Raw genomic sequence first — 11,424 nt, 5'->3', positions numbered from 1 at the left:
TCAGCTCCATCAAGTGACCAGTCTGCTCCATCTGAAAACTGCTTTGATTGATTTTTTTTTCAATGACTAGGACTTTTGTCTGACTGCATCAATGAAAGTGAAATTTGGCTTCAGGAAGACTCAACTTAAGTGTGGAATGTCTTGTTCCCTTTGTCAGATCGGCTTATCTTCTACTCCAAGAACTCACGGATTTGTCATACGTATCAAAGTACTGGAGTCTTCTGCCACTAATTGGCTGTATTCTCAACACGAAACAATCAAAATGGTGTTGCTTTTGGAATGTTCTGAAGCCTGGGCTTAGTCACAGCTCTGTCTATAAGCCGTGTGACCTTGGGCAAGTCACTCTTTAGACTTCAGCTTCCTCTGTAACATGAGGGCAGTAAAATTTGCCCGACAGTGTTTTGATGATTAAATTTGACAATGGACATAAGATTGAGGTGTGTCTGTCATTGTTAATGGTGCTGGGCTTCAAGCCTCTGCCTCTGAAAATGGAGTAGGCTGGACTGGGTCACCTCCCAGGCCTCACCCTTCTCATTCCTGTATGACTCTGGGGAACACAGCTATGCTTTTATCCAAATCACAGAGTAACTTTTCTTCACAGCATGCTACTGAATCTCAAGAGAGGAGGACACACTATGGTACTGAACCCCCAAAATCCAGATATCTGTAAGAAGAAATTTTAGCCTTTAATCATAGCTAATTTAACACCTACAAAGTGCTACCCCTGGGCTAAACTACTTTTTCTTCCTGCCACCTCTTCAGGCAGCAGCAACATCAAATGGACCTATTTGCTCAAGCAAATCCCCTATCAAGACAAAGGTAAGTCTTGGATTCAGTGGTTGCCTCTGCGACAAGGAAGTACCTTGTGGTACCTCAGTTTCCCTTTCATACCAGGAATTCTTCAGGCCTTGCTCATTCCCTCCCGTGTGGCAGAGCTGTGAGTTATCCTCTCCAATGCCCTCTGAAGCCCTCCAATGGGAGTTGGCAGGATGAGTGGCAAGAATTATTAATTAGTGAAAATATGTATAATCACATAATTGGAGTGTATAATTGATGCTTCACTGCTGCAGGCAGAAATGGAGGGATGCAGAGATGAAAGCCAGGAAGAAGGAGGCTGCCATAGATCCCAACTGCTGTAAAGGTAGGAGAAACGCAGAGAGTTTAGCACTCATCATACCCTGCAAAACATGGATGGAATAAAGGTCGTGTGCTGGGGAACTAAACAGCACAAATAAACAGTGGATGAACAGGCCCTTAGTACTTGTAGCCGACGTAAATAAAGCTGCTTTCCCCAGGAGACCACTTTGTGCCCACATTTTGAGGCTGCTGTGTATTTCTCTCTCTCTCTCTCTCTTTTAACAGCAGCATCAGATTTCTAATGAAAGAGCTCAGCAGATCATCATCGCTGCAGTAGCAGAGAAGGGATGATAACAATCTCACATGTAGCCCGGCTTCCTGAGCTGCCCCCTTGGATTTGCATATCTTTGAGTCCTCAGTGCTCTGTCAGCACCCAAGCAGAGCTTCCATTCCCTCTCTGGTCCCAAGGTCCTGGGTTTTTATACATGAGTCGTGACATCTGGAATCTATTTGTTTCAGGGCTCATTTGTTGGAAAAGGAGGAATCAGGTAGTGACTGAAGAGTGTCTTCTCAGTATATTGCACTCAGATTTTCCTCTACCTGATTGAGGATGTGGAAGGAGGGTAATCAGGGGGATGGGAAGCTGAGGCAGGATGGGACAGAAAACAGGTGTGGATGATTCTTGGAAGAGGGATACGATAATAACAACAACAATCACAACAGCAAACATTCCCGTGTGCTGATTGTTGAGGCCAGTGTCAGGCTCTGTGCTGGAGGTGTGTGGTCTGCACAGCTCGTGGAGTTGTCACACACCTCTGTGCTCTGTGAGGTGGGTGCTGGAACTATCCTCATTTTACAGTGAAGGAAATGAAGCCAAGGGAAGAGAAGTCACTTGCCCAAGGTCACCCGGCTGGTAGATGATGGAGCCAGGCCTCCAATCCAGGTCTTCCTCCAAAGCCCACGTTCTGTAACCCACCTGCTCTTCTCTTCCTGGCACACGGTATTATCAGTTCTGCTGCCACCACCACTGCCACTGTGGCCACCTCCACCTGCGTTTGTGCTTCCTGCATGAGCTCCTACCAATCCCACAGGCTTGCTGTCAAGATCAAATGAGCTGATACTTATTAAGTACCTTGAACAATAGTTGGTCCTTTAGAAGCATGCGATGAATGCTAGTTGTTATTTTTTTTTCTAACGTGCTGTTATTATTTATCTGTGGCAAAACTCTGCTGGGTGCTTTAGAACCACACAGGTGAGGCCGGGCGGGGTGGCTCACGCCTGTAATCCCAGCACTTTAGGAGGCCGAGACGGGCGGATCACGAGGTCAGGAGATCGAGACCATCCTGGCTAACCCGGTGAAACCCCGTCTCTACTAAAAAATACAAAAAACTAGCCGGGCGAGGTGGCGGGCGCCTGTAGTCCCAGCTACTGGGGAGGCTGAGGCAGGAGAATGGCATGAACCCGGGAGGCGGAGCTTGCAGTGAGCTGAGATCTGGCCACTGCACTCCAGCCTGGGCAACAGAGCGAGACTCCGTCTCAAAAAAAAAAAAAAAAAAAAGAAGAACCACACAGGTGAAACAGACAAGTACTCACCCTCTTGGGATCTTACACTGGGAGAGAGGACAAACACAGAAAGAGAGGACAATGTCATGTTTGATACACATCAACTGCATGGCTCACAGTAAAGTCCAGCATGAGGAGTGACCGACCCTGCTTGAGTTGAAGGAGGGCTTCATGGAAGAGGTGAGGTATGACCTAAGGCTGAAGGAAGGGCTGAGTTTTTAAAGTTTAAGATGCTGTGTGTGAGGCCAAAGCACAGGTAGAAATCATGACCAGAATGTCAGTGTCTCCCTCTACTCTGCACCAGGCACTATTCCAGGCACTGAGGATACAGCAGTTACAGCAGCTTTGTAGAAGAGTGCCTGGCACAGAGTAGAGTCTAAGCAGCCATATGTTGAAAGAATAAATAAAAGAAAGGAATGTTAATAGGAAATCGTGACAGGATAAGATCAGCAGACTGATTTGGCCAGAGTAGAGAGTGGGTGGTGGGGACTGAAGGAGAAAAGGGGGACGCAGCATTTAAACAGATCTTGAAGAATAAGTCAGATTTGGCAGATGTATAGAGATGAAGGAACTGCATTAGGCCTGGCGTGGCTTCGGATGAATGCCTGGAACAACAGGTGGGAAGTTCATGATGTTTCAACCTGGCATGTTTTTCCCACCCTTGACACCTGGAATAGAGGAGGTGGAATGGGAGTAGGAGCCTGCTTCAGAGCAGAGCTCAGTTCCCCAGTCTGGTCTGGAGCACAGAAATAGCAACGGCAGCGTGAGGACACCTGGTTCCCTTACCCTGCATCCCATCAGTACGCATGTCCCCGTCACGACGTGCAGTCCACAATATTCATCTGCTTCAGTTGATGGCAGCATCTCCACCGTGACACAGGCTGGCCTCAGCTAACTCCTTGCACTGACTGCTTGGCATCTTTAGTCTAAGCAACTGCTCAGTGGACTCAGTGTTCCTGCTTTGCGATAGCCTGCTGGGGATTGTGCAAGAATGGTCTGTGCGTTTCTCAGTAAGTGTTAGAACTGCTCATGTGCATCCCCAGCTCCCAAGTTGGACCTTTTGCTCTTGGAGGAGGAGGGTCTGTTCTCAATTTTCTCTGCTACTTCTCTGCAGCAGGCCTGAAATAAGTGATACTGAGCAATTGATTGGAAAAAAGAAAGTTCCCGTGGTTACGGTGCACCCAAGCTAATGCTTTCAAATTGAGTGTGGGTAAACTTGGAGAGTGTGGGTTAGACTTTGGAGCGGAGTCATCTATGAGTTGATCCCAGTGACACATATAGAAGATTAAATGTTGGGGTAAGGAGTGATAAAAGTAGAAAACATAGTGACATTTCCCTATTACTTTCTCAGATGAGACTTTGTCTTAGGAGGTTGTATGGGGGTAGAAGAAAAATTATTTGAAGCTGACAGATCTGAATTTAGTGTCTGTTACTTAAAAGTTGATTGATTTCTGCAAAATTCCTTTAACCCAGTGGTTTTCAGCTGGAGGTGATTTCACACCCAGAAGACATTTGGCAATGTCTGGAGACATATTTAGTTGTCACAATTGTGTGTGTGTGTGTGTTGGGGGGGGGGGGTGGTAGTTACTGCTGTCATCTAGTGGGTAGAGGTCAGGAATGCTGCTAAATGTCCTAGGAGGCACAGCCAGCACCTGCTCAACAAAGAATCATCTGAACCAACATGTCAGCTAAGGCTAAGAAGCCCTGCTAACCGTATTGAGCCTCTGTTTCCTCATCTGCAAATTGGGGGTGAAGAGCAGCAAGCTAGAAGGATTAAATGTAGTGGGGGGTGATCCCTGGCACATCATAGACCCTCCACACAGTTCCTTCTGGTCCCCTCTCAAGGCACTTCTTTCTGGGTGTGGAGAAGTTGGGGAGAATGCAAAAGTGTTACCAGGCTAATTATAGGTCAGGGAGTCACATTCTGAAGGAACACGAAAAGAACTGGGATTCTTTAGCCTGAAGAAGAAAGGTGGGTTAAAGGTGATTTAATAATAGTGTGAAAGCCTAAGAAGGGTTATTATTTAGGGGAAGATAATCCACTGCTCTCCATCTTCACTGAGGAATGAAAACGATCCCTGAGCAGGGTGGAATTGGGCTGGATACGAGACAGGACTTCCTGCCTGTGGAGGTCATCTGAAGAAAGAGGCTTGATGGCTTCGTGTGTGTGGGAGGAGCTGTAGACATGGCGGAGGTTTGTGTGTGTAGGGAAGCACAATGCTGAGGACAGCTCCGTCTCTGCCCTTAATTAATTCATAGATTAGTTTGGGGTATGTGGGGAGTGATGCAAATACCACAGGCAAAGGGCTCCAGGAGGCCAAAGGTTTGGGGGATAAGAGAAGGAGGAGGAGGAGAGGCAGGATTTGAAATGGATCCTGAAGATAAGTCAGATGTGGGCAGATGAAGAGCAGAACCATGGGGCAGGGCAGGTGGGCGGGAGATGGGAAGACGTGGCTGTGTTGGAGGAGCAGTGGTGAACCCTCCAGGAGGTCTGGGCCAGATCATGGGTGCCCGGGAATGCCAGGTGAGGGGTTGTCCTGTGTTCAATGGGGCAGGGGTCTGGGCAGAACGCTTTCTGGAGGCTGTGTAGTTTGGGCTGGAGGCAGCCTGTGGGGCAGGAAGGGCAGCTGAGAACTGCGGCCTGATGACTTAAGTCACAAGAGAGAGGTGATGAGGGTGGCAGCAGCTGGGGGGTGAGTGTGGTGGGCACATCCTCTCTGGGGCCTGATTTCCTTGGTGGGTCACTGGTCTTTGGTAGGCAGGTTGCTCCAGTTAGGCAGGTTGGCTCCAAGCTGGGCCACCCGCTGCTCCCAGCACCCTGGAGCCCATCTGGAGTGTGGGATCCTTTCCTCTCCACTCTGGAAACCTGGAGCATGGCTGGCCACTCTGACTGCCACCGACAGCTCTGCCACTGCATGGGCTCTGCTTGTGGGGGTGTGTGAGGCCCGTTCCGGCTGCCCCGGGTACCTGTTCTCCCTTGAGGTTTCCTCTGTGCTTCCTGCCGTTGCCTGTCTGGTGCTGGGCCCAGCTAGGCTGCCCTCCTCAGTGGTGATGCTGGTGGAAAAGGAGTGTAAGAGTAAAGGCAGGAGCCGGGGGGTGGGGCCTGGGGACGCAGAACCATCTAGGCTTAGTAGGGCTGCTGACAAAGTCCCCCATCCTTGCCTGCCACATCTGTCTCTGAGTCTACACAGACCCCTCCGCCACTGGTAGTGCCAAGCCCCTCCAGGGCTGCTCCTGCAGCCCACAGCCTGCGGCAACAGGCAAACCAGACTGCTCTGAGCAGTGGCTGCTGCTTCCCAGGGTCCCTCGGAGCACCAGGAGCAGCACAACTTGGCAGCTGGCACAGCCCCGGGCAGGAAGCTCCTGCAGGGGGACTCCGTGGAGGCCTGGGTGAGAAGGGAGGGGCTATAGTGAAAGGCCTGTGGATTAGGGTGGCCCTAAGGAAGGTTGGTGCAGTGCAGCATCCCCACCACCAGACGGTGCATGGGTACCTCCTGGGGACCGTGGCAAACACAGATATTCCCAGGCCCAGCCACACCTGTGAGTCAGGGTTTGGGGGCATTGGGCCGAGCTCCACCTACGCTCATGTCCAGGAGGCCGAGCCCTTTGTCCCCTCAGAGGACACCCCTTCAGAGCCACTCTTCTCTGACATGGGACAGCAGCTGCGGACGGTTGCTGGAGGCAGCCTGACGAGCCTCTGCGTTAGGAAGATTGGGGTTTGTTCTGGCTCTGTGATATTAGTTCTGGGACTATTGTCAAGGTGCAAAATTGTACCAAGCTTCATTTTCTTTATTCGTAAATGAAGCTGTCAGTACCTATTCTATAGGATTACTTTGAGGATCAGGGAAATAACGTAGTGTCTCTACATGGTTGGTTTTTAACAATTAATATTCTTTCCTTTTCTGTGCCCCAGGGCCAGGACTCCAGTGAGCCCAACCTGGTGTTTTCCAGTGTTTTCAGGAGGCATTCATTCTCAGGGGCCCACCTGGGATTGTGGAAGCCCGAGAGTGTGCATATCCTTGAATTTTGCATCCTGGGTGCCTTACTTGCTCACCCTGGACCCAGCCCTGCCCTGCTTTTGAGCAATTCGTAGTCTTGGTTTAACGAAGTGTGGAGAGGACCCTCAAGGATCTCAGAACCTATTGGATGAGGCAGGAAAGTAAAAAGACACAGCGTGTGCCATGTGGTCAGCAGAGATGAGGGTTAGTCTGGGAGGACAGGGACCTGGGGCGGCCTCTGACCCAAACGGAGGAGGGGGCCAAGATTATCAAATTAAGGGAGACAGAGAGGCGGCTGAGAAGGTGACAGCAGAGCCGAGACGAGCGGATTAACCAGCAGGAGTTAACTAGCGTCACAGACTCTCCTGTAATGGGATCCCAGCCCAGTTAATCTCCACCATGGGGAGGATATTTGGCCTGTGCCCACTCTGAGAGCCTACGGTTATGCCCATAGGATGCCAACCACTTGTACAGAGAGCACAAAGCTCAGCAGATGCTTCCAAGGCTCAGAGGGCTGGCCTCGCACTGGTGCTGACCCACATTAGCTAGCGTGCGGCAGTCCCTGGGTGGTCTGGGAAGATCCCCACCAAGGGGCAAATCCCCCTAGTCACCCTACGGCAAGCCCATTAGCTTCTTGTTCCTCAGGGAGTGAAGGCACTGTGATTGTGAGTCATGCCGCTCCCCAATTATTTTGAAAGGAAGCTTCCTTAATGAAGCAGGAGAATTACAGAGCAGCACCAGCGTTGGGGAAACATGCTCAACTTCCAGCAGTCATTCCCACTCGCCTCCTTTCTCTTCACTCGAGGTGCATATGACAGGAGCTTCCAAACAGCTTAAGTACGGGAAACTCTGGGAGTGTGTGTCTATATCTGAGCAACTTTCATCTCTCCATAGGTTCAGTCTGTCTGCAAAGCCTCCCTTGTCAGCAGCTGGCGAGACAGCTCAACAATAGAATGATGCTTGTTTCACAGCTTCCAACTGAGCTCCCTTGCCAAGCTCTCTCCCTCCAGCACAGAGAGGTGCATCTGCAATAGACCTGAGGGCTGGTGTGGGGTACTCAGCAATGTTTTTTCAGCTTGATGCTCAGCCCAGAAAGAGCCTGTCCTCTCCACCTGCTGCCACAGAGCCCACCACCACCTCTGGCTGCAACCTTGTAGAAATTCCAGCTAGCTCCGGTGGAAATCTCTGGGCTGGTGATAAATACAAAGTTGGGCAGAGCTGCCTGGGGATGGGGAGATTGTAGAAAATGACTTCTGGAGTTCTCTCCAGACTTCTGAGATTGGGACAGTTGTTCCCAGGGGCTTTGAAGTCTCTTGCTGTTTTGCGTCATTTTCTTTCTATAGCAATGATCAGATTCTTCAGGGCTGGAAAGACTTTGAAGGCCATCTGGTCCACTCTCATTTCCCTCCACTGCCTTCTTCTCTCCCCATTCCATGTTTAAATCTCCTCTACACGTTGGGCAACATTTCACTTATACCCTTACAGCTACAGGATGCTCAGTGAGTCGCAAGGTTCCTGGCTTTTCTTCTGTTGAGCTGGAATCTGTCCACACTGGGTTGATAACCACTGGCTCTGCTTTTACCCCATGGAGCACCAGGATGGAGTCTCAGCTTTCTCCCCACCAAAAGCCTGGCTCCTGCTGAAAGGCGACTAGCATGAAACCTCAAGGCTTTTCCTCCAGGAAAACAAGCCTGACTTCCTCAAACTGCTCCTCACAGGCACAGTTTTAAGTCCCTTTGATTGGAAACGAACATTTGAAATCCATCTCGATTCAGACTTCCTCCTTCGGGGGGACTTAGTAGACAATATGACAGCTCCGAGTCCAGCATGTTGGTTTATAAAGGTGACATCATAGCTCCTGCCCCCAAAGTATGTCATTTAGCCCTGAAAGTCTTGTCTGGCTGGTGGTGTTCAGACCAATGGGAATCAGTCAGCTGCTGGAGCACTCACTGACCAGAAGCCCAGGCTTCGAGGGAGGTATGAAGGAAGAAGAGGCCTGAGCCAGCTTGTGTGGGGCCCTCAGATTAAGGCAGGCTGGAAGAAACACCAGAAAGAGACTTAATGACATTCACAAAGGCTACAGTGAAGCATATGCAGATGCTGGGGCTTGCCCAGGTGGCCTGTGCAGAGGCTTCCAGAGAAAGCTGGGTCAACGTGCAAGAGAAAGCGGAGAGCAAGAGGCGCAAGAGCTTCCTAACGGCAGAAGTGGAAACCAGAGATTCAGTAGCGTGAAGGACACTGAAAAGGCAGAGGGGGTGAAAAAGCTGCGTGTGTGTGGGTGGGGTGGGGTTAATAGAAAATTATAGAGGTGAGGTGGAGAACTTACCAGGACTGAACCTGTAGGGTGGGCTTTTCCAGAGGAGGAGATAAGACTTGTGCCTAGAAAAACATATTATTAGGAAGAACACTCCTTTTTATTTTGTCTTTTTTTTTTTCTTTTTGTGGAGAAAGGAGTCTCACTATGTTGCCCAGGCAGGTCTCGAACTCCTGGGCTCAAGCTATCCTCCCACCTCTGCCTTTCTCAATGCTGGGATTACAGGCACGAGCCACTGGACCTTTTGTCTTCCAAATGGGACATGGCTGAATCCCCAGGGACATTGTCCTCAAAACAGAGCAAGCCACTGAGATGTGAGCTTGGTGGAGTCCACCCTGCATTCTGGGTTCTTTGTCCAGTGTGTACAGATACATCTGGCCACCAACACTTTCACTGATGCCAAGATGAGAAATGTTTTCAAGGGTTCCCAGATAGCCTTACCAGGAAATCACTTTTGGCAAGAGAATCAACCAGTCTTTTCAGGTGACAGTGGCTGATAGGTTGACTTTCACATAGAACAACAGGAAGAAATACAGGCCAGGAGAGGCCTCCGCTTGGGCCACCTGTTTGCTGATGAAGCAGCAGCAGAGCAAGCTACCTTCACTCCATGGAAATATGATGCACACCTGTTGGCTCCCAGGTCCTTTCCAGAGAGACCAGCTCTTTGGGGAGCTGCCTCCCAGCACGAGAGCATTCCAATTCCTGCCCTCCACCTCTGTGCCTGATTTCCAATTTGTTGGTTTTTTCCATTTCATTTCCCTCCTGCTCACCTTTCCTCCCTGCAGGATCATTTGGAGCTTTGATTTCCTTTTGTCAGAGAGAGCATTTCCTTCCTATCACACCATCCCTCTCTGCCCCTACTCCCATGACTTTGTTTAATTCAGCTGCTTTCTGCACCTGGCTCTGCCTCACAGCCATGGGGAAGAAGGGATTACAGCCAGAAAGCGCGCTTCACCTCCCTCCACATGACACTCGTCTCTGCTAATAACAGGAAGAAATGAGCTTTAATGACTGACACCGCTGTGCCTGGACTGGGGACTTGGAAAAGGCTCCATGCTGTCCCTGGTGGTCTGCCCAGTATCTTGGCAACAGGATGCTGGGAGAGCCCCAGAACCCCTGGCTGCTGGAGGTCCCATCCTCTCTCCCTTTGCCTCCAGGCAGGATAGCCCCACAGCCACTTGACATACTTGACATGGATGAAGGGTGTGGGGGTGGGAGGGGGGGACAAGTGGTAGCCTCTCTAAGACCTGCAGAAAAGGAAATCCTATGATCTGTCTTCCATGTTCCCAGTTCTGGGACCCTCCTGTGGGAATTAATTGCTGTAACCTAAACTTTGCCCACTGTAGTTTTAAATGAGTTTGCCCTCAGATGTGAGTAATCTGGCTGTCTTATCTTTCACTCCACTGACCTCCAGGGTTGGCTTGACAGCTCAGGTGGGGGTCCTTATCTCCTTCCTGACTTTATCCATCTCACTCAGGTCTTCGGTTCAGGCTCCACAACTGGTTGATGCTGTTTTCCTGTTAGTGTCTCCTTTTCATCATGCACGATCCTCCATAGTGATGGAATGGAGATAGCTTCTCAGAGAAAGCACAGCTTTGGAAGGTAAGTAACTTTTGGATGGTGAGACCATCAGACCAATTTGACTAGGCCAAGACTCTGATCAATGTTCTTAAACCTATGTGACACTGCCACAGAGATTTCAAAGGAGGAAGGGTCCTGGACCGCCCATTCATCCATTCTCAATGAATTATTCATTTGACCAGCGCTTTCTGACTTTCTAGCTTCAGCCAGACACAGTACAAGGGACAGGGGAGACTGAGATGAAGAACACTTGGTGCTTCTTCCTAAGGCCCTTGCAGTCTCGGAGAAGACAGATGTATACCCACACCGATGCATACGTTACAGCACTGCGTGATGATGCTATACATGCAAAAAGCGCTCGGGAGCAGAGCCGCTGTCCCTGGAGCTCAGGGAAGGCATCATACGAGAGATGACTTTAGAACTCGGCCTTTAAAGGAAACACAGGATCTCTGCAGCAGTCAAGAAGGGGAAGAGAAGACTTGGTGTTAAAAACTCATGGGTTCAGGACATACTGCCACATTATATGGCACCTTGGCATATTGAATATTTTAAGCTGGAGGAATTTGAGAAAACAGCAGAAGCAGGAAGTTCCCCTGAAGCGGTCATAAACTTTGGGAAGGACTCTCTGACCTCCTGAAGCAGGTTATAAGACCCTCATGTGACAGTTGCCCTTCCTGTAGCTGGAGGAAAGGGGCATCCTTATCTCTCAAGACAAAAGGAGACAGAGAGGAATCCAGAAAAACCAGCCTCACTAAGCTTCCCCAGTTCACCACACTTACCTTGTACTCTTTGCCCTGTGATATTTCTCCATGACTTTCCCCTCTTATCAAACCTACTATTAAAACACTCCCATTTAACTGTTTCTTCAGGTCCTTATTTCCTTTTGAAGGC

General features: G+C 49.9%; 1 long non-coding RNA gene across 1 annotated transcript; it reads left to right on the top strand.

The window, feature by feature from the left end:
- Positions 1–3,173: 3,173 nt before the first annotated feature.
- LOC139357378 (uncharacterized) lies at positions 3,174–11,424 on the top strand. Its single transcript, XR_011610365.1, has 3 exons — positions 3,174–3,257; positions 10,430–10,554; positions 10,734–11,424. It is a non-coding gene; the product is annotated as an uncharacterized lncRNA (long non-coding RNA).

This window comes from Macaca nemestrina, chromosome 12 (assembly GCF_043159975.1).
Source record: "Macaca nemestrina isolate mMacNem1 chromosome 12, mMacNem.hap1, whole genome shotgun sequence".
In the NCBI taxonomy this organism is placed as follows: Eukaryota; Metazoa; Chordata; class Mammalia; order Primates; family Cercopithecidae; genus Macaca; species Macaca nemestrina.
The sequence above is the reverse complement of the archived record's forward strand: the minus strand, read 5'-3'. Positions and strand labels throughout refer to the sequence as shown.